Here is a 20,940-nt window from a genome sequence, read left to right as displayed (position 1 = left end):
ACGGCGACCTTTCTCTTCATCATGTTCCAGCAGAACAACAGTGGGAATACAGGCTCCTCAACTGAGGGCAATTCTCCTGGAGGACATGTATGTCTTGTGCATCCTAAAGACAAATGGGCTTTGTATGCTTGTTTGTGGTCCAATCAGGTGCCTATACCAGAAGGCTGTGTCTTGAAAATGAGATTTGGTGGGGGGTGGGGAGTTTCTAGTGCAGGGATGAGAAACTAGTGGTCTTCCAGACCTTGTTGGACCACAGCTCCTATAATCCTTGCCCACTGGCTGTGCTAACTTGAGACTAATGAGAGTTTGAGCCCCAAAAGCATCTAGAGCAGGGGTAGGCAACCTAAGGTCCATTGGCCACAAGCGGCCCACGGGGTCATTTAACCAGCCCACGAGCTGCCCCCAAACCGAGCCGCCCACTCGGCGAGTCCCCGTGTGCTGCGCTAAACTGGCAGTGTGTGGGGACTCTGGTGCCAGAAATCGTGTGCGCGCTCACACGCGCGCAATCCGGCCCACAGAGAGATCTCTGTTGGAGTGAACCAGCCCAGGCAAAGTAAACCTTGCCGACCCCTGATCTAGAGGGCCAAAATTTCCCCATCCCTGCAGTAGGGAATAGGAATTAAGAGGTTGAGTGTCCTAGAGAGCGGGGTGTGGAGAACCTTTGACCTTCCACATAGGCCCAACTCACATCATCCCTGTGTGTTGGCTGTGATAGCTGGAGCTCAACAACAGCTGGAGAGCTGAAGCTTCCTGATCCCATATCTATTCCAAGGCAACGGTGCTGTTGTCAAAAGTACGGGAAAAGACATGTCCATCAGTCTTACATCTCTCAGCTACTCCTCAGTGTGCACCCGATGAGGCAGTTGTCCCCAAAAACCCTCTTTCAAAAGAAATAAATCCCCAAACAGGCTCACATTCTTCTGATATTTTCTTCATTAAATTGGGATGTTTCCCCCTATGTTCTTTAATAATAAAGATGCATTCCCATCTACAACCCTAAAAGTTCCTCTCCACTGTCCAGTTTTCGCTGAACAACTGGTGGAACAGTCTGCCACCCCCTCCAGTCTCTTTCATCCTCAAGAACCTCTCTGAAATGTACAGCAGAAGCAATCAATTGATTTTGAGACACAAGCCTGAACTTCATATCCTCTTACAGCAGTGACTCACATGTTAAAGCCGAAACTTATCTCTATTCCACCCCCAGCTAACAAGTTAGAAGTGAGATGTGACTTCTTTAAAAAAAATAAAAGCTGACTTGCCCAGTCATTGAGGTTCTTGGCATACTGAGTTCTCAGGATAAGAAAATTCAGAATTTCCTATCTCAGTGGAAATCGATATGTGTTTGTGCTATGATGCTTCCGAAATATTTTTCATCCAGATTTCTCAGTTTTTGAAGTTCCAAATCACCATGGCTTCCATTCTGAAGTGGGACCAATGCATTAGGAACCCCCCATTTTTATTTATTTCCAGATTGTGTATAGTGCATGCTGCATGCACAGTTCACCATAGCTTTTGTCTCCTTTATTTCTAGTCTGCCAGTAATATTACCAATGCACAGAGCCAGCCCTACCAATATTAGGCAGATTGAGGCAATCACCTTGGATAGCAGATACATATAGTCCTTGCCATTCCCTTGACCCATCCATTTTTGATGGAAGTCAAAGCTACGTGTTCCATAGTGCCTTGTCATGCAAGTCTTAAAACTTGCCTGCTCTCCCTCAGGGCAAAGAGTCAATGGCCAATCTAATCAGCTTCTGGACACACCACGAGGGGAGGGCACCAGCTTGTCAATTTGCCTCAGGCAGCAAAATGTCTAGGACTATCCCTGCCCTAACATGACAAGGGGGGTGGGCATCAACCTTGCTGTGATGGTACTTTGGAATCTTGCAAACATACAGCAGGCTATATGGACTTTCTCCTGATCCAGTAATGCTGCTTCAGTGCTCTTGTGTCTATCTTGACAATTTCTGACTTAAGGAGCAGCAAGTACCCCTTTTTTGCAGAGCTCAGTATGTTCATAGGTGTCCCTATGGTTTTGCGGGGAATCTCAAAACTGGGGATGGGGAGCGGCTTTCCAAGCTTCTGTATCTGGCCTTCAGGACTCTTACCAGAGCCTGCTTCTCACCCTCCTTGACTGTTTTTGCCTGGATGTGGAAGACAGACAGGGGTTTGTGAGCGTGTGTGAAAACTATCCACCTGTATAAAGGTTAAAAAACAATAATTCATTGCCCCACCTATTTTCCCTCTGGTCAAATCCACAACTACACAACTAGCATTCAGTTCGCAGAAGTTTATGCAGCCCTCATGCAGAGAAACATTCCTCACTCCTGTTCTATGGTGTGCTTCTGTTGAAAGGTGAATCAGCAGAGGTTTAAACTTCTCCTTAAGAAGAGTCCTGCTAGATCAGACCAACTTGCCCTATCTGCTCTAGACATTTAAAGCAGTATCATTCCACTTCAAACCATCATGGCTTTCTCAAAAGAATCCTGGGAGATGTAGTTGTTAAGGGTGCTGAGAGCTGTTCAGATATTCCTATTCCCTGCACTAAGCTACACTTCCCAGAGTGCTTTAATAATAAATCCCTCTTACCAAGGAACTCTGGGAATTGCAGCTCTGCAAGGGGTAAACTACAGTTTCCAAGATTCTTTAGGGAAAGTCATGTGCTTTAAATATGCATTTCACTTGCAGTTAACTTGCGCAATTTCAACCTTGCATGGTTGAAAGCTAGCCAGTTGAGATTGCATAAATCAATTGCATGCAAAGTGGGAAGATTAAAAGCTTTTGCATTGGGTTCTCTTGGCTTTTAAGCTCTCCTCCTTGCTTACCGCGACGCGGGTCGCACTGTGGTCTAAACCACTGAGCCTAGGGTTTGCTGATCAGGTCGGCGGTTCAAATCCCCACGATGGGGTGAGCTCCCGTTGCTTGGTCCCAGCTCCTGCTCACCTAGCAGTTGAAAGCACATCAAAGTGCAAGTAGATAAATAGGTACCGCTCCGGTGGGAAGGTAAATGGCATTTCCGTGTGCTGCTCTGGTTTCACCAGAAGTGGCTTAGTCATACTGGCCACTTGACCTGGAAAAACTGCAGACAAACGCCGGCTCCTTCGGCCAGTAAAGCAAGATGAGCGCCTCAACCCCAGTCATTTGCAACTGGACTTAACTGTTAGGGGTCCCTTTACCTTGCTTACCAGGCTTTTGGGTGCTGTCATGAAATCTCAAGGAGAACTTGGACAGCTCCATGAGATCCAGCAAGAGAGCATACCAGAGCCCTGTAAGGACCGCTTGGCATGCCAGCTCTGAAAGGTACGGATTGTTGTGCAGGGGTGGTTCCAAGGGAGCAGTTCAAGTATACATGTTTTTGTGCAAGCATGCCATCTCCAGAAAGTAAACCCTGTGCAAGATGCAATTGTACAGGTGTATGCAACCTAAGGGACAGATGTTGTTTCTTCTATTTCTCCGTACAGGTGTATGCAACCTAAGGGACAGGTGTTGTTTCTTCCATTTCTCCTTCTGGCCACTAGGTGTCACATAAGAAGCTCACCCGCAGCAGATTCAAAGCATCATCATAAAAAAAAAACTTTTCCTTTAGGGAGCATTCCCTTCTGGCACCATGAAGCATGACATGATGGGAGATCTATGATTGTGATTGCCCACACCTTTTTAATGAACTTAAGAAGCTGCCTTTTAAGGAGCCAGATGGTTGGCCCCACCCAAGTCAACATTAACTACGCAAGACTGGAAGCGGTGCTTTATAGTTTCAGGCAAGTCCTTTTCCTGCAACCTTAAATGGAGATGTTGGGGGCTGAACCTGGGATTTTTTTTGCATGGATAGCATGTGCTCCACTACTAAGCTATGGCTTATGGGCCATATGAATTGGGATCACAATGCTGTAGAGGAGGTATTTAATCCTCTCCCCTCCCACACATCATAGAATCATAGCATTGTAGAGTTGGAAGGGACCCCAAGGGTCATCTATTCCAACCCCTTGCAATTCAGGAATCTTAACTAAAGCATCCCTGACAGATGGCCATCCAACCTCTACTTAAAAACCCCCAAGGAAGGAGAGGCCTGGTTTTACTGGGGCAATTGAGGGGTATGCCAAAGCATGGGATGAAACAGAATGGTTGGGGAGCATGAGAGAGAAAAAGAGAAATGTTAATTGTGTGCTTCACAACTGACATAATGCACATGGCCATCTAAAGCTGCCCCCAACGACCATTAAGTCTAAAGTCTAAGATTACCAATTTGTTGCCACTTCTCAAATAATGGATACCAAGCAGGTAAATAGTTTCATATAACACAGGGATTGGCGAACTTTTGGCCCTCCAGGGATTGCTGGACTACAACTCCCATTAGCTCCAGCAAGCATGGCCCATGACTAGGGATGATGGGAGTTGTAGTTCAGTAACATTCCAGACATTCCCCACACCTGCTCTATGCTAATCCGCTACAAAGGAACCTTCACTATTACCTCATTCACTTGTCTGAGCAAGGAGAGTTCACATCACCATTCTTGCTCTGGAAAAATATATATCCAGGAGCTGTGTTTTGCCTGGTACATCACTGCTGTGTAAATTGTGTTCATCAGCAGAATATGTTACCTTGAGAATATGCAGAACTACAATTCCCTGGGGATATGCACGTCTTATATAGGAGCAAGACACATTGAACAACTGGATCACAAGCTAAATTACCGGTAAATAGGGCACAGTATATACCTGCTGAATCCTGTGGATGTAATCTGTGAAGGGGGGATTCTTTTTCTCTGCTTTGTTCATTATTGTTATGTGTTTGGCTTTGTTTTAATCAGACTTTGAGCCTTGGAGAAGGCCATGGAAATCTCCTTCATGAAAAGACATCAGAGATGAAGGGAGGAAAATAAACTTGACAAAACCAGGTCACTACACCAGCAAGAGAAAGAAAATATGAGCTGTCCTCCTGGATCAGAGCACAGCATCCGTTGTAGTATAACCACTGAGGTGGTGCTGATTCCAGCTTAAGAAAGGGCATCGGTGGCTGGTGCCCACTGGGACTGGCAGCGCAGAAGGCAGTGAGGTCAAGAGGAGGCAGAGCCAGAATCAGGGACAGGAAGATGCAATGAATTCTAATCTAAGTAACTACCAGCCAGCTGCCAATCTCCCTTTCTTGGGCAAGGTTCTTGAGTGGGTGTTCATGCCAGATCCAAGGACTCTTGGAGGAAACTGATTTTCTAGATCGATTAAAATTGGGGTTTAGGCCCAGTGTTGGCATGGAAACTGCTTTGTCCACCCTGTATGATGACCTCTGCCAGGAGAGATGCAGGGGAAATGTGTCCCTGTTAATTCTCCTCAACCTCTCAATGGACTTCAGTTCTATCAACTATGGCAGGCATAGGCAAACTCGACCCTTCAGATGTTTTTTAGGACTGCAACTCCCATCATCCCTAGCTAACAGGACCGGTGGTCAGGGATGATGAGAATTGTAGTCTCAAAACATCTGGAGGGCCGAGTATGCCTGTGCAGCTGTCTGATCTCGTGGTGGGTGGCACCACTTTGTGGTGGTTCTGGTCCTACTTGGAAGGTCATTTCCAGAGGGTAATGCTTGGGGAGTGCTCTTCAGCCCCATGGAGACTTCATCGTGGGGTTCTTCAGGGTTTGATTTTATGCCCTACACTGTTTAACATCTGCATGAAACCACGGAGTGGGGTTATCTGGAGTTTTGGAGTACATTGTCAGCAATATGCTGTTGGCACACAACTCTACTTCTCCTTTACAGATGGGGCAGGGGATGTGCTGGACCATGCCTTGCCTTAGTAACGGACTGGATGAGGGCCAACAAACTGAGGCTCAATCCAGATAAGACAGAGGATACTGCTAGTAGGCGCTTCCTCTGGATGGATGGATGGATGGATGTGGGGGGAGATACACTCCTTCTCAAGGAGAGGGTATGCAGTTTGGGGGATCCTTTGTTGTCACTTGTGGCCCAGGTGGCCTCAGTGGCACAGAGTCCCTTCCATCAGCTGCAGCTGCTCCCCTGTCTGGACAGGGATAGCCTAATTTCTGTAGTCTATGCTCTGGTGACCCCTAGGTTAAATTACTGCAACATATTAAATGTGGGGCTGCCTCTGAAGATGGCTTGTGACCATAATCAGTGAAACTGCCATGTCCTATGTCAGGCCATTTTCACATCTAGCTCACTGCCATCTCCTCTGATGGGCAGCCATCTCTCTCAAAGAACGTTTTCCAGCACTATGACACAAGCTCCATTGCCACTCCTATTCCTGTGACTGTAATTTGTTATAAACTGTTTTTAATAGTGAACTTTAAATTTCTGTCACTCACCTTGGAACCTGATGGTGAAGGGCCAGTAAAGAAATCAGATAAACAGTAATGAATAATACGTTCCTAGCAGTTTTGGGGTGCTTAGGAGGGCTACGCATTTGAGACCTTGGCAAGACGTACAACACCTGGTAGGGTGAGCAACACATGATCTTTCTTATCCTGTGGGCAGCTGTGATGATAGCAGCTTGCCTTGCAAATTTGTCACTGGGGGAAAGTATGAACCAGAGTGATTTAGGAGAAGCTCTAGTTTTCAGGGGGCTGGTGGTAGGAAATTCTAGCTAATGCTCTTTGCCATTACGCTGCACTTCCTAAGCTATCATCAGCCACTGTGGTAAGGAACCCAGTGTGGGAGGAACCAAACTGAACTGGCCCACCCAGTGATACAAGGCACTAGGGCTGCATAGGATTCAGTACTGAGAGTAGCTTTGATGTGGCAGATGTGTTACTAGGTTGGCATCAGCATTGGCTTGCAGATGCATAGACTAGAGCACTTGGAGCTACAGGAGCCTTCCTCTCTCTGGGGCCTCCAGATGTTTTGAGCTACAACTCCCTGTCTGGTGTTAATGGGAGCTGTAGCCCAAAGCACCTGGAGGGTTCTAAGTTGGGGAGGGCTCTCTTACAGTAAGGTGTCATGGACTGGTTGAATGCAGAGGGATGGGGAGAGGAACCAGCTGGGGAACCCCCAAGGGAAGGAGGCTCAGAGCCCGGGGAGTGGTGGTGGGGTGAAGATGAGTGGTCAGAGGGAGAAGGGGGAGAAGATTGGGAAGAGGAGGTGTCGGAAGAGGTAACATGGCTTAGTAAGCTGGGTGAGCCTGTGGCAGAGAGAAGTCCAGAATCAGAGGCAGAAGAAGGCGAGTGGGAGGAGGGAGGCCAAGAGGCAGAGAGGAGTCTGGCTGGTGAAGAGTCACAGGTGTCTGTCCCTCCTGCTGCAGCAAGCTTCCCTTCTCCCAGGTCTCCAAGAACCAGGAGAGGCATGAAGCGGGAGGAGCAAAAGCAGACACCCAGGTGCTTGGAAAACACCCTGGAGAAGAGGAGACATAGCTAGCTATGGGGAGGCAGGGACCAATTGCTTCATGGGGGCAAGACCTGAGTTGCTGTGCAGATCCTGTTTTGCTAATAAAGAGTTAACTCCAGGTTGCTCAGTGTGATTTACTGCTGGCTCACTCCTGTCACAGGGATGGTGAGCCTTTCTCAACCTAAGGGCCACCTTCTGAGGGTCACATGCCGGTGGTGGGTAGGGCCAGAGGCAAAGCGGGTGGAGCAAAGAATATTAGCTCTACCATTGTACAGTAGGCTAGTGTCTTCACACACTCACCCACCCCCTCTGTGCTTCAGGCAGACAGGCAAGCGGCATTATACAAGTTCAAAGGCACATTCCAGAGGGGCAGAAATGCTCAAGAGCAGGTGACAAGCAAGGTTGGTGAGGGGTGTAAACTGGTAGACTGGGAGGGCTACACTTGGCCCCTAAGCCAAAATGAGGGTTCTTGTGTTAATTCACAAAGCAACTTGTGTTAATTCACAAAACAACTTTGGCCCAAAGGACCTTAAGGTCCATGTTATGTACTGAAGTTCTCACCCTGGGCCAGCAGGGGGATACTGTAGATAGTTCAGGTCCAAATTATTATTATTATTATTATTATTATTATTATTATTATTATTATTATTATTTATATCCCGCCCTCCCCAGCCGAAGCTGGGCTCAGGGCGGCTAACAACAGTCAAATAATCCAACATTCTAAAAACATTTCATTATAAAAATTAATTAAAATCAAATTGATGGCAACCGTTAAGCAAAATTCTGTGCAGATTGCCAGAGGGAGTCAGGCTGCGCCCTGACCAAAGGCCTGGTGGAACAGCTCTGTCTTGCAGGCCCTGCGGAAAGATGTCAGGTCCCGCAGGGCCCTAGTCTCTTGTGACAGAGCGTTCCACCAGATTGGAGCCGCAGCCAAGAAAGCCCTGGCTCTAGTTGAGGCCAGCCTAACCTCTCTGTGGCCTGGGACCTTCAGGATGTTTTTATTTGCAGACCGTAAGTTCCTCTGTGGGACATACCAGGAGAGGCGGTCCCGTAGGTACGAGGGTCCTAGGCCGTATAGGGCCGTACATATGCAAATAAGGGGTCAAAAGTGGTACTTTTAGGTACGAGGGTCCTAGGCCGTACATATGCAAATAAGGGGTCAAAAGTGACGTTCAGTGATTGGATGGTTACAGAAAATGGTTACTGTTGCATTCTAGTGGAACTCTATATAAGCAGGCTGACTGAACCCTTCAGTTCAGTTCAGTTCTGGCCTGTGAATAAACAAGAGCTGTTTGAAGAATCGCTGTGTCGTCTGCTATGTTCACCCACAACTTAACAGTCCATTTGATTCCTGATACTCTGCCTTGATCACTAAGATTCTCTGATGGGGCACTTCTGGTGGCTCCCCATACTCTCATGTTTGGACCGTCTTTAGTGTGGAAGGCCCTGCCCTGTGCATTTACCTACCGGTAGAGGTCCAGTAGGAATCAGCCTTGCCTTCTTTTAGACCTTACCTGGGAATGTGGCCTACCTAGTCCAGCATCTCACAGTGGCCAACCAGATGTGTGTGGGAAACCCAAAAGCAGGAGCTGAGCACAAAAGGGTTCTCACCTGTGGTTTCTAGCAGCCACTGGTATACACACTGCCTCTTCAAGTAGAGATTAGAACCTAGCCATCAGGCTCAGTAGCTATTGATATAACCTTATCTTCCGTGAACTTGTCCCATCTTCCTTTAAAGCAACGTGTGCATGTGAATCTCCTGCAGCAGGGAGTTCCACGTCCTGGGTCCCCAGAGCACTGTCTGTGCTCTGAAGGGGGTGAGATGCACAGAAAGGTCTCGCCAACCAGCATTCCACCCTCCTGGAGGAAAATAAGTTGTGAAAAGGCTTTAGTATTTCCATGCAACCAATGGCAAATGCACCAGCAGGTTGTACTGAAGGTGATATGCATTGGTTCCATGTCTGATGTGTCACTATCACCCACATCTTATCTCATCATGAGCTCACCCTGAAAGTGCCCAGTGATTCTGATTGCGAATTTAAGTTGCTATGGAGCAGGGTGGCGGGTGGCGATGAGAGCAATAGGAAACCAGCAATTATTTTCCAGCACAATGCTGTATAAAACAACAATCTCTGGGCACAGAGAGGAGAAATGTTGCAATATAATTATTATGCTATATTGCCTCCCGGTTGCGTGTGTCAGCCCATGGCTGCAAAGGCAAACGAGTGCAAATAAAAGGTAAGGTTCTTTTGTTTTCACAAAGGGATGGTGAGGATACAAATGATTAAAAGGCTGCATATGGTTTTGGTTGCAGAGGCTATAAAAGTGCTCGTCAATTGCAGCAATCTACCACCCACACAGTCTTTTTAAAATTTATTTTAAATTTAAGAGGGAGGGGGAAATCAACCTTGCTCCAAGAGAAGTGCACCTGGATTCTGGCTGGGCACAGCATACCAGCATGCAAGATCCCTCTATGTCAGTTTTGCCTGCACGGACTGGCAGCAGTTCTCCGGGTTTCAGGGGCCATTCCCAGCCCTACCTAGAGACACCAAGGATTGAACCTGGGACCTCAGGTGCTGAGTTACAGCCCTTCCCCAACACCCCACTCAGTTCTGTGATGCTTAATTTTTAGGATGGCTTTGCATTATTATTATTATTATTATTACCATTATTATTTATATACCACCCTATACCTGGAGGTCTCAGGATGGTTCACAGAATAAAATCAAAATATAAAACCACAAAATACGTAATCAAAATAAAAACAACAACCGAATAACCCCACCACACCAAAAAACCCAAACCCACATTTTAAAAGGACATAGCATGTCAATGTGCTATCCACTCCCACAAAGAAGCAGGGTAGAATATAGTCCGTATAAACTATATTTGTTTGGCTATATTTGCTTTGTCCCCTTCTGGGTTGTGATGTGAACCTTCCAAAGTAGACACAGGAGTGATGCAGGCTATAGATTTGATTGGCAGGTCACGACAACCTTTTCCAATCCACTTTCCTGACAATTTGCAAAGGCACAGTGACCTGCAATCTGTGCACGTCATGAAGCTGTCTCTTGAGCAAGAAGGAAAATAGCTCAGCATGGTTCTTTCTTTGGCTTGCCAAAGAGGTTTGAATATGCTCTTTTTTCTGTGAATGAAGCTCACAAGATTGCTTCACATCACAATAAAATAATTATATTATTATTATTTTATAATAATATTACCTTTCCCTTACCTTTACCCTTACCCTTACCTTTACCTTTCCCTTTCCCTTACCTTTCCCGCCCCGACCTGGCCACAGTGATCCATGCGACGGTCACCTCCAGGCTTGACTACTGTAATTCGCTCTAAGCGGGGCTGCCCTTGAAGCTGTCCCAGAAACTCCAGCGGGTACAGAATGCTGCAGCGAGGCTCCTCACGGGGTCTCTGCCATGGGAGCATATTCACCCAGTGCTTTTCCAGCTGCACTGGCTCCCGGTGGAGTACAGGGTCAGATTTAAGGTGCTGCTTTTGACCTTTAAAGCCCTTCACGGCCTAGGACCCTCGTACCTACGGGACCGCCTCTCCTGGTATGCCCCACGGAGAGCCTCAAGGGGCCATAAATAGCAACACCCTAGAGGTCCCGGGCCCTAAGGAAGTTAGATTAGCCTCAACCAGAGCCAGGGCCTTTTCAACACTGGCCCCGGCCTGGTGGAATGCTCTGTCTCATGCGACCAGGGCCCTGTAGGATCTGATTTCTTTCCGTAGGGCCTGTAAGACAGAGTTGTTCCGCCTGGCCTTTGGCTTGGAGCCAATTTGATTCCCTCCCTCTCTTTCTTTTCTTTTCCTTCTCCTCCTGCGATGAGGCTACATTTTAATATTTTAATGTTTCAATATTTTAATGTTGTATTTTAATTTTGTTTTTAAGTTGTAATCATTCAACTTGTTTTTATTATTGCTTGTTAGCCGCCCTGAGCCCGGCCTTGGCTGGGGAAGGCGGGGTATAAATAAAAATTATTATTATTATTATTATTATTATTATTATTATTATTAATTCGCCAATGAGAATACAAAATACATAATAAACAAAAACCAAAGCAAAACCAATAACCCCCTCCTACAAACACATTTTAAAGGCTATAGATTGTTTAATCAGCCCAGAGCCAGGTTACAGAGAAACATTTTTGCCTGGTGACTAATTATACGTAATGAAGGCACAAGGTGAATCTCCTTGGGGAGAGCATTCCACAAATTTGGAGCCACTACAGAAAAGGCCCGTTCTTGTGTTGCCACCTTCCAGACCTCTTGTGGAGGAGCTTATCTTCCAACATTTCTCTGATGAAAATAGGGATGTCCTATTTATTAATAATAATAATAATAATAATAATAATAATAATACCCCTCCTATCTGACTGAGTTGTCCCAGCCACTCTGGGAGGCTTCCAACATATATAAAAACATAATAAACATTTTTTTAAAAACTTCCCTATGCAGGGCTGCCTTCAGATGGCTCAGGGATCAGATAACTCCACACCCTCCAACATTTCTCTGATGAAAATAGGGATGATGTCCTAAGGAAAAGTGGGATCAAATTCCTGGATCAAATCAGAAACAGGAATAGCTTATGTAAATCTGGGACTGTCCCTGGAAAATCGGGACACTTGGAGGGTCTTGAAAAAAGGCCTCAGATTGTGATCACAAGGTTTTGATCAGTTCATATGGGGAGAGGCAGTCCTTGAGGTAAGGCAGTCCTAAACCCATGGGTAGACAAACTAAGGCCCGGGGGCCGGATCCGACCCAAACGCCTTCTCAATCCAGCCCGTGAACAGTCCAGGAATCAGCGTGTTTTTACATGAGTAGAATGTGTCGTTTTATTTAGAATGCACCTCTGGGTTATTTGTGGGGCCTGCCTGTTGTTTTTACATGAGTAGAATGTGTCCTTTTATTTAAAATGCATCTCTGGGTTATTTGTTGGGCATAGGAATTCGTTCACCCCCCCAAAAAAAAAATATAGTCCGGCCCCCACAAGGTCTGAGGGACAGTGGACCGGCCCCCTGCTGAAAAAGTTTGCTGACCCCTGTCTAAACCGTTTAAGGCTTTACAGGTTAAAACCAGCGCATTGAATTGGGCCCAGAAACTGATGGGCAGCCAGTGCAGTTGGGCCAGGATCAGTGTAACATGCTCAAACATTCTTGCCCCAGTGAGCAGCCTGGCTCGCAAATTCTACACTGGCTATTTGCTTTCTGAAAGGCAGCAAAGACGAGAAAAGCATTAAGGCAACCCTCATGCAAGCTCTGTAGGAGACCGAAATGAGGGGAAAGTGAACACTAGGAACATAGGAATCTGTCTTGGACAAAAGTAGTACTGGCAGAAGCTCTTCAGGTTTTCAGGCAGGACCTTTGACCATCCCCACTGGAGGTCTCCAGGGCTTGAACCTGACACCTTCTGCATGAAAAGGCCAGCTGCTCTACCATTGTGGTATAGTCCTGCCCAACAAGTACATACAAGAAATCGGGGGGGGGGGGAGTGTGGAGGAGATGCCTCCGTATTAGCTTGTTTTTCATTTGCTAAATTGCAAAGGATTAATTATCCAAATTAACTTGCATTGCTTCAGCTGCATCTCTTAGGTACCTGGCCAGCCATTTATTATGAAATGATTTTTATCCCTTGCTCCCTCCCTATCTTACCACTCCTGAAGGTTTTTGAATGAGGGAGTTTGGTCCTTCAAAGTCCCACTGATTTAAATGTAAGATGTTTAAGTATGTGCTTCACGCAGCTTTGCAAGCCTACAGAGTTACTAGCTCACTTGGCCAGACACATCAGGTAAGTCATTTGTGCCACATCAATACCCCAAGGGGGGTGGAGTGGAATCCAACATGCTTCCTTTTTGCAAAAACTTCCTGCTCTGGTCACCTGGCATCATTTTGTGTCTTAAGTCTCTCTCCAATATCCTTTGGACTTCAAAATGCTCAACTTTGGCTGGATCATATTATTATATGTTACTGTTACATGCTTTGGTAACCAGGAAATACCTTTTTTATGAAACATTTTGCAGTTTTTTATTTGCAGAACATCTTATTTCTTCACATCATGTTTGTTTTCTCTGCTTCTGTTGCAAAGTGTCCACATGCAGGAGCATTTTTTAAAGTCAACACAGTCTTGGTGTTTTTTGTTTTTTGTTAAGAGCTCTAGTCCTCCTTTTTTATGAGATTTATGGCTTTAATTTCCTTTTGTGATGTCAAAAAGAGAGAGAAAAGAACAAAGAGTAACCCCTCCAAAAACAATCCCTATTTCGTAAAGGGCATTTACAGGATGGTTAATGTGAGTTGTATAACGGTGTCTAATTAAACTGCGGCTGTGCAGTGTAAATTTAACATGATTATCCTTAGCCTCGGCAGACGACTTAAGGGCAGTGATTTAGTTGGCAGTAGATGAAGACAGCAAGAGACTCAGAAGCTGCAACAAAATATTAGTACCCAGAAGCACTTCTCTGTTGTTGCTAATCGGCCAGGTACCAGACTTTCTTCACAAAGACAACCGCGGGTGTCAATGAGAAAATTACCTGGCAGATAGAATCTTACTTCTTTCTTTAAAACACACACATGCATGTGCAAACTGAGACTGGTTGCTGTGCCACAGACCTTAAAATCAGCGAATAAAGGAGTCAGTGAGAGGATTACGCCTTGCATAAGAGTTTTAATGTCTGTGCTGAAGGTTCAGGATTCATTTGTACTACATCTTGCAAATTGGCATTGGACTCGGGCAGGAACTGAAACAAATTGTTTGCAACACTTATGGATTCCTTTCCTCCCCCCGCCTCCACCCACCAAGAGTGAAAACAAGAGTTTGCTGGGGCTGACTTTCAGTTCATTTCAGGAAGCAACAAGTTCATAAGACCATCAGGGAGAGAGTGAGGGTGTTAGATTGGATTTCTATTTGGTGTCACGCAATTAAATGCACCCCTTTATTTCCCCTGCCCTCTGCCACCCTCCACTATAACCGCCAGAGTTATAAACTTTCCCTGGACAGTTAGGAATAAAAAACTATTTGACCCAGGTGTTATTTTGAGGGAGGGCTTTGATGTATTCTTAGGCAGCTGCTCTCAGTTAAGGGAGTGTATTAAGTAGCAGGTGTGTTTGTATACAAATGAGCAGCTATAGTTCATATCTGGACATTTTAAAAAGATCGTTTCTTTAGGGTGCAATCCTACACCCACTTACCTGGGAGTAAATCCCCAAACTCAATGGGATTTATTTACTCCTGAGTACACATGTATAGGTTTGTGCGCTCAATGTAGTATTTATACCCTGCCTTTTAGCGCAAACTCATTGTAAGCAAAACAGCGAGCAATAAAACATTAAAAACAAGATCAGCAAGTTGGCAGTTGAAACAGCAGCATCTAAAATTATTGTTTTTAGAAAGGTAACTGGAATATTAAAGTTGTTAACATTCACTTGAAAGAGAACACATTTGGGGAGTCTTTGAAAGCAGGGGGTGGGTGGGGTGGCAATCATGGCTTCCCCAATCCTGTGAAGTGCAGTTTGTTAAGGGTGCCTAGCTCACAGAGCTAGAATTCCCAGCACCCTTAGCAAACTACAGTTCCCAAGATTACCCATGACTGTTGCAAGTGGTATAAGTGTGCTTGTAGAGTGTTCCAGGAGGTTAAAATGTTTTCCCACTTGTCTTTCACCACTGCCATTATTGATGCCAGATTTGTGGTCATTTATTCTTTTGTATAGCAGCACAATGGGTGGTGCTTAGAGAACTTATGGTCCAAAACAGCTGGGGAATACCAGTTTGGAAAAAGCAGGAGTGTTAGCTATGGAGGAGAGAGCTAAACTATTCTACCATAATTTACAGCAGTTGCGTGCTTAGCATACTGTATATATAATAAATTTAAGCACCCCCCAAAAAAAAAATTCCTTAAGCTTCACATAGCTACAATTCCCAGCACCCTTAAAAACTACAGTTCCCATGAATCTTTGTGGGTGGTTAAATGTTCTTTAAATCTATGGTGTGTATAGTGTGTTTGGAGCTGAAAAATCCTAACAGCTCTCTCTCTCTCTCTCTCTCTCTCTCTCTCTCTCTCTCTCTCTCATCGCTAACTTTCCACAGATCTTCTTACTCAGTTTAAGTGTTTCACTGAAGATGGGGCACAAGGCTATCCAAAGGTAAAAGGAGAGAAATATAATTTCTGGCCTGCTCTTGTTTTTTATTTTAAGAACCAGAGTGCTATAAAAAGTGATGGATCCCTTACAATTTTACAGCCCACTATGATTTAACTGAACTGCAATGACTCATTAGTCAGGAAGCTACTAATATGCCCTAAAGCAGCACGGAAAAAAAATACTTACCAAAACCATCTGCAAATTTAAAAAAATAAAAAAAATTGCAGGTCTGCAGAAATTTAGAGCTTTGAGGCATTTTTTGCACATTTCATCTCAAACTGAAACAGTTTGCTGTGTTTTATGCCTCCCTTCCCACCAGCTAATTTAGTACAGTGGTACCTCGGGTTACATACACTTCAGGTTACGTACGCTTCAGGTTACAGACTCCGCTAACCCAGAAATAGTGCTTCAGGTTAAGAACTTTGCTTCAGGATGAGAACAGAAATTGTGCTCCGGTGGCACAGCGACAGCGACAGGCCTCATTAGCTAAAGTGGTGCTTCAGGTTAAGAATGGTTTCAGGTTAAGAACAGACCTCCAGAACTAATTAAGTACTTAACCCAAGGTACCACTGTAGTACTAATAAATGTCTTCCAAATGTATAAAGTGGTTTTCTTTTCTCCCTGTCCCCACAACCACCACCTTGCCCTACATCTTAATGAGTTTTCTTGGCAAAAGCAGCTTCAAATAGTCAGTCCAACATTCATCAGCCAAACAGAACAGCTAAAAGATCATCTCATCCCAAACAAGGTATAACCAATGCTACATTTCTAGAAAAAGAGGTGCTGAAACTCACCATAAACGACTCCCTTGTTCTCTTATTATGGCAATGGCGCCCACCTGAGAGGTGCCAGAATTGAGCTCCAGTGAGTTCTGGCTGAAAAAAAGGCCTGATTATAACCCACTGGCCCAGCCTCAGTGCTCAGATATAACTAAAGGTAAAGGGACCCCTGACCGTTAGGTCCAGTCGCGGACGACTCTGGGGTTGCGCGCTCATCTCGCTCTATAGGCCAAGGGAGCCAGCGTACAGCTTCCAGGTCATGTGGCCAGCATGACCAAGCTGCCTCTGGCGAACCAGAGCAGCGCACAGAAACACCGTTTACCTTCCCACCAGAGCAGTACCTATTTATCTACTTGCACTTTGACGTGCTTTCGAACTGCTAGGTTGGCAGGAGCAGGGAAGGCACATATGAGTATCACCAACATAGCTTATTTTGATTCAAAGGCCTTTACCAATACCTTGGTTGTCTTCCGATGATCTTGGGTATGAATTAAACATTTGACTGTGTGTTTCTCTTTGTTCTGTGCTCTTCCCCAGGAGATCTCTTTGTTTTTTTTGGGGGGGGGCAGAAGCCAGAATATAGAATGAAAACACTTCCACAGCCCAGCCCCCCTGCCTCCACCTCCCCTTGTCCCATTTCCTTTTTGACACCCAAGCAAGCAGCTGACATCAAAGAAAACATTCTGTTTTTGGAAGCATTGCTAAACAAGTTCACACTGAGCTTTGCCCTATGTGGTGCTTGGTTTTTAAAATTATTGCTCTCGTGTGCATCAATTTATCAAAGACAACAGTTAACCATGTCAGAGGTAAAGCATAGCTCAGGGACAGGTGCACTGCATGCAGAAGGCCTGTGGTTTTCTGGTCTTGGGTCACACACCCAAGTTGGAGGAAACCAACTCTAGGATGAGTCTAGAGAAAGCTCTGGCACTCTCTTCATTTCCACTCTGGTGTGGCTGCAAGGAAGAAATGGCAAGCTTTTGCCTCCATGCACCACAGCCTAGTGTTGCATCTGAACCCTAAACTGTGTATCTGAAGAAGTGTGCTTGCACACGAAAGCTCATACCAAGAACTAACTTAGTTGGTCTTTAAGGTGCTACTGGAAGGAAAAAATTTTTTTGTTTTGACTATGGCAGACCAACACGGCTACCTTTCTGTAACCTAAACTGTGGTTATTCTTATGCTTTATTTCTTTGTTGAAACAGAGCAGCTTCATAAACCGTGGACATTGGCAATGACTTGTTTCAGTAAACCACGGATGGGGAATATGTGTCCCTCCAGATGTCATCGGACTCCAACTTTTGTCAGCCCTATCCAGGTCTAGAAAACTTTAGGATAGAGAGCTGAGGTGCCAGGGTACCGATTGGAATGGGCAATATTGAGCTTGATGTGCCAATATTCCAACTTTGACCAATCCATCTGAAGTACCCACTACCTAATTTCAAAAGTGGTTCAGAAAATGGATGCTTTCAAATAAAAGGCTTTGTCTCCACTTCTGCATGGCTTCCAAGAGGTGTACTGAGAACCCAGCAGCAGCCGTTCCTCAGCAGGTTAATTCTCAGTAAGAAATCCTAAAACAGCCTTCTGCAGCATAGCACCTTCCAGATGTGTTGGACTACAGCTTCCCTCAGCCCTAGGCAACATGCCCTATGGTCAGGAATGGTGAAGGTTGCATCTTAAAGAAGGGAACATCCCACAGGTTAGGGCTGGTGAGAGCACTGTTCCACAGCATTTAATATTTTCATTTACATACATTCATTCGAAATAAGATGGGTTTATGAAGCAATTCTATATCCTCCCACCACGCTGACAAAGAATTCTACGAAACAGTAGTGAATATCCAGAATCACTGTTCAACGTTGGACATCATATTTGCTGAATACACAAAGCTTCACATCTCGTCTTTCATCATACACAGTCTGGTACCTTGCTTCATTAAAAGATTTTCAGAGACTTTATGACTAAAGATTTCATTTTGTACTTGTTATGGTTTGAAGGAATTCTAGAAAGATTGTCTATTGCGTATGTCCATGGTCATCATGTTGCCTAGACATTGCTGACTTTCTCTTTGCAACACAGGGGTTTATTTGGTTACTACTTACCCTTCCTCCTCTAGGCAGGGCAGGGAGAAGCCAGGAGGGGGGAGGGGGGAGACGTTTCTGCCACCACCACCATGTGAGGGAAAGGGAAAGAATGCGTTCACTGGCAATCCATGTGGCGATTCCTGGACCGTCTGCGGGCTGGATGCAGAAGGCAATTGGGCTTGATCTGGTCTCCAGACCTTAGTTTGTCAACCCATGCTCTAGTTTCTGAAGAATGGATGTGATCTCTAAGAGGAAGAGATCAGCATCTCCCTCCTCCTAGAGAAGAGAAGAGACTCCATTTCATTCTCAAAAGGTCCCTAAATGAAACAAAGAAACGTTTATAGTTTAGAAACTTGTTTCAAATGTGTTGTGGGAACTGAGAAATGTAAACCTAGCTGAACAATGAAGGTGGATCAAGATGCCTGATGAAACTAAAGCTAAAGCTAGTTCTCAGAAATGTTGAAATAAATACTGGACTGATTAATGTTTTGAAAACAAGCCAGTTTTGCGTTTTGTTCATGAGCATGGCACACTCTGGCTATACCTTGTGGGTGCCTGTTGCTGCAGGAATTAACACACCTAAGTGTTACCTACCTTGTTTGAACAATAAACAAAAGAGCATGTTAATGCAGAGCAGGTCTGTGTAATTGGTCTCACATTTCTTTATTTTCTCTCTTTTATCTCCTTTCCCCTCTGTTTCTGGAGGGCAGTGCATTGCCTACCCTGGGCCAATTTTTTAAACGCAGAGGAAGAGAAGGGAAGCAGGGCTACTCCATTGGCTTTGCTGAGAGATTTAGCAACTCATCCTTTCCCAGAACAGTTTCCACTCTAGCTGTTGTTGAAAGAACTTCAAGAACTAGGACCCAAGTATGCTTCTTCCTCCCCCCCCCCCCAGTATTTCTTCCTTCTGTGCTGTGTGTTTCAGATTCTAAGCCTAAGGGCCTGGTCTGCCTTATAACTGGTTTTTGGAAGCCCCTCTGAGAGCTGGGTTAACATGACTGTAACACATACATACATACATACATACATACATCTTTATTCAAATAAAATAAATATGATTTAAAATTGGGGGGGGGGTTAGCCCCTTTGAGAGCAGGTGAGGGGGCTTTTATTTACCAGCAACCCACTTGGTACATTCCCTATTCCAAATGTGTATATTTAGGTTTATGGAACAAAAATTCCCTATACAGCGGTACCTCGGATTAAGTACTTAATTCGTTCCGGAGGTCCATTCTTAACCTGAAACTGTTCTTAACCTGAAGCACCACTTTAGCTAATGGGGCCTTCCACTGCTGCCACCGTGCCACTTCTGTTCTCATCATGAAGCAAAGTTCTTGACACTGGCGTCTTTCCCTCTTTCCCTCCCTCCCTCCTCTGATGCCCTCTTGCATCTCTGCCTCCCCAAGGTTTGCACAGCTGTTTGTTGCAGCAGCCTTGGCTACAAGCTCCCCAGGCAAATAGTGCCTCCGGGGCTAGCCAGCGGGTGCTTTCCAGGCTCCTGTGGGGCAGTGTGAGGAGGCATCTCTGTTTGGGTCTGGGGGGTGGAGGGTGGGAGGCATCTCTGAGACTGCCCAGAGAATTCCCAAGGAGAGGAGGCTGAGGGAACACTCCACAAGGCAGGGTGTTTGAGAAAGGGTGAGAAGCTGCTAGCTCTGCAGGCAAGGGGTGACATAACTGGGCTCCTGAGTCCCACAGGGGTGCCACAGAAAGAAGATAGTTGGTCAAGGGAGCCGTGGACTCAAAAAGGTTGAAAACCTCTGACTTAGTGCATATGAATTTCATGCAAATCTGTCCTGGTTTTTGTTTTGTTTTCTGCAAAAAAAAATTCAATTTTTGTGGCGCACAAGTGACTCCTTATCCATAGAGCAGAAATGGGAAGCTTTTGGCTCTCCAGATGTTGAACTACAACTCCCATCAGTCCAACTCCCATCAGTCCTAGCAAGCGATGTCTGGATGGCCCCAGGCTTCTCTATACTGTACTTTCCTTGGAGCAAAGGCAGGCACTAAGTGTAACAGACAGCATTGTCATGGAGAAAGCTGCTTATTTGCAGTGAGGGAGTCTGGGAATTGGGCTCAGAGTAAGTGCATCTTCATAGGGCCTTCCCCATGACTTTCCTGGAAACCAGTTTGCAATGTTTCATGTTGTCTCCACCACAGCTAGATGAAGCTGCAAGCGAAAGGCAGAGCTGGCATTCCAGCTTAACCACAAAGTAGTGTTTGATCATCGAACAATTATTCAGTACATGGTAGTTTGGGTTTAGCTTCAAAAACTGAAACCGATGACCTCATCAGGGCTGGCTCCCAGCAAACGGAAAATCAATTTGTAGAGCTAAGGCCCGGCGCAAGAGATAAGTGTACTGCAGGAGCAAAAAAACAGTGTTAGCTGTACTACTTGGAAACTTAAGAAGAAGAAAAAGAAGCCTATATTTAGCTGCTGTTATTTCTTTGCCTTTCATTCTCTGCGCCTAGATCCAAACCACTGGAAATTTATGGAAGGGTGCTGCAGAGTGGTATGCAGTCGGCAGTGGAGGAGGAGGCGGATAAAAAGCACGCCCGTATCTTTCTTGAATGATTCATTGAAACTTTTGCCCTGCAAACATGCT

This window comes from Podarcis raffonei, chromosome Z, assembly GCF_027172205.1.
Source record: "Podarcis raffonei isolate rPodRaf1 chromosome Z, rPodRaf1.pri, whole genome shotgun sequence".
Lineage (NCBI taxonomy): Eukaryota > Metazoa > Chordata > Lepidosauria > Squamata > Lacertidae > Podarcis > Podarcis raffonei.
This window is presented reverse-complemented; position numbering follows the sequence as displayed.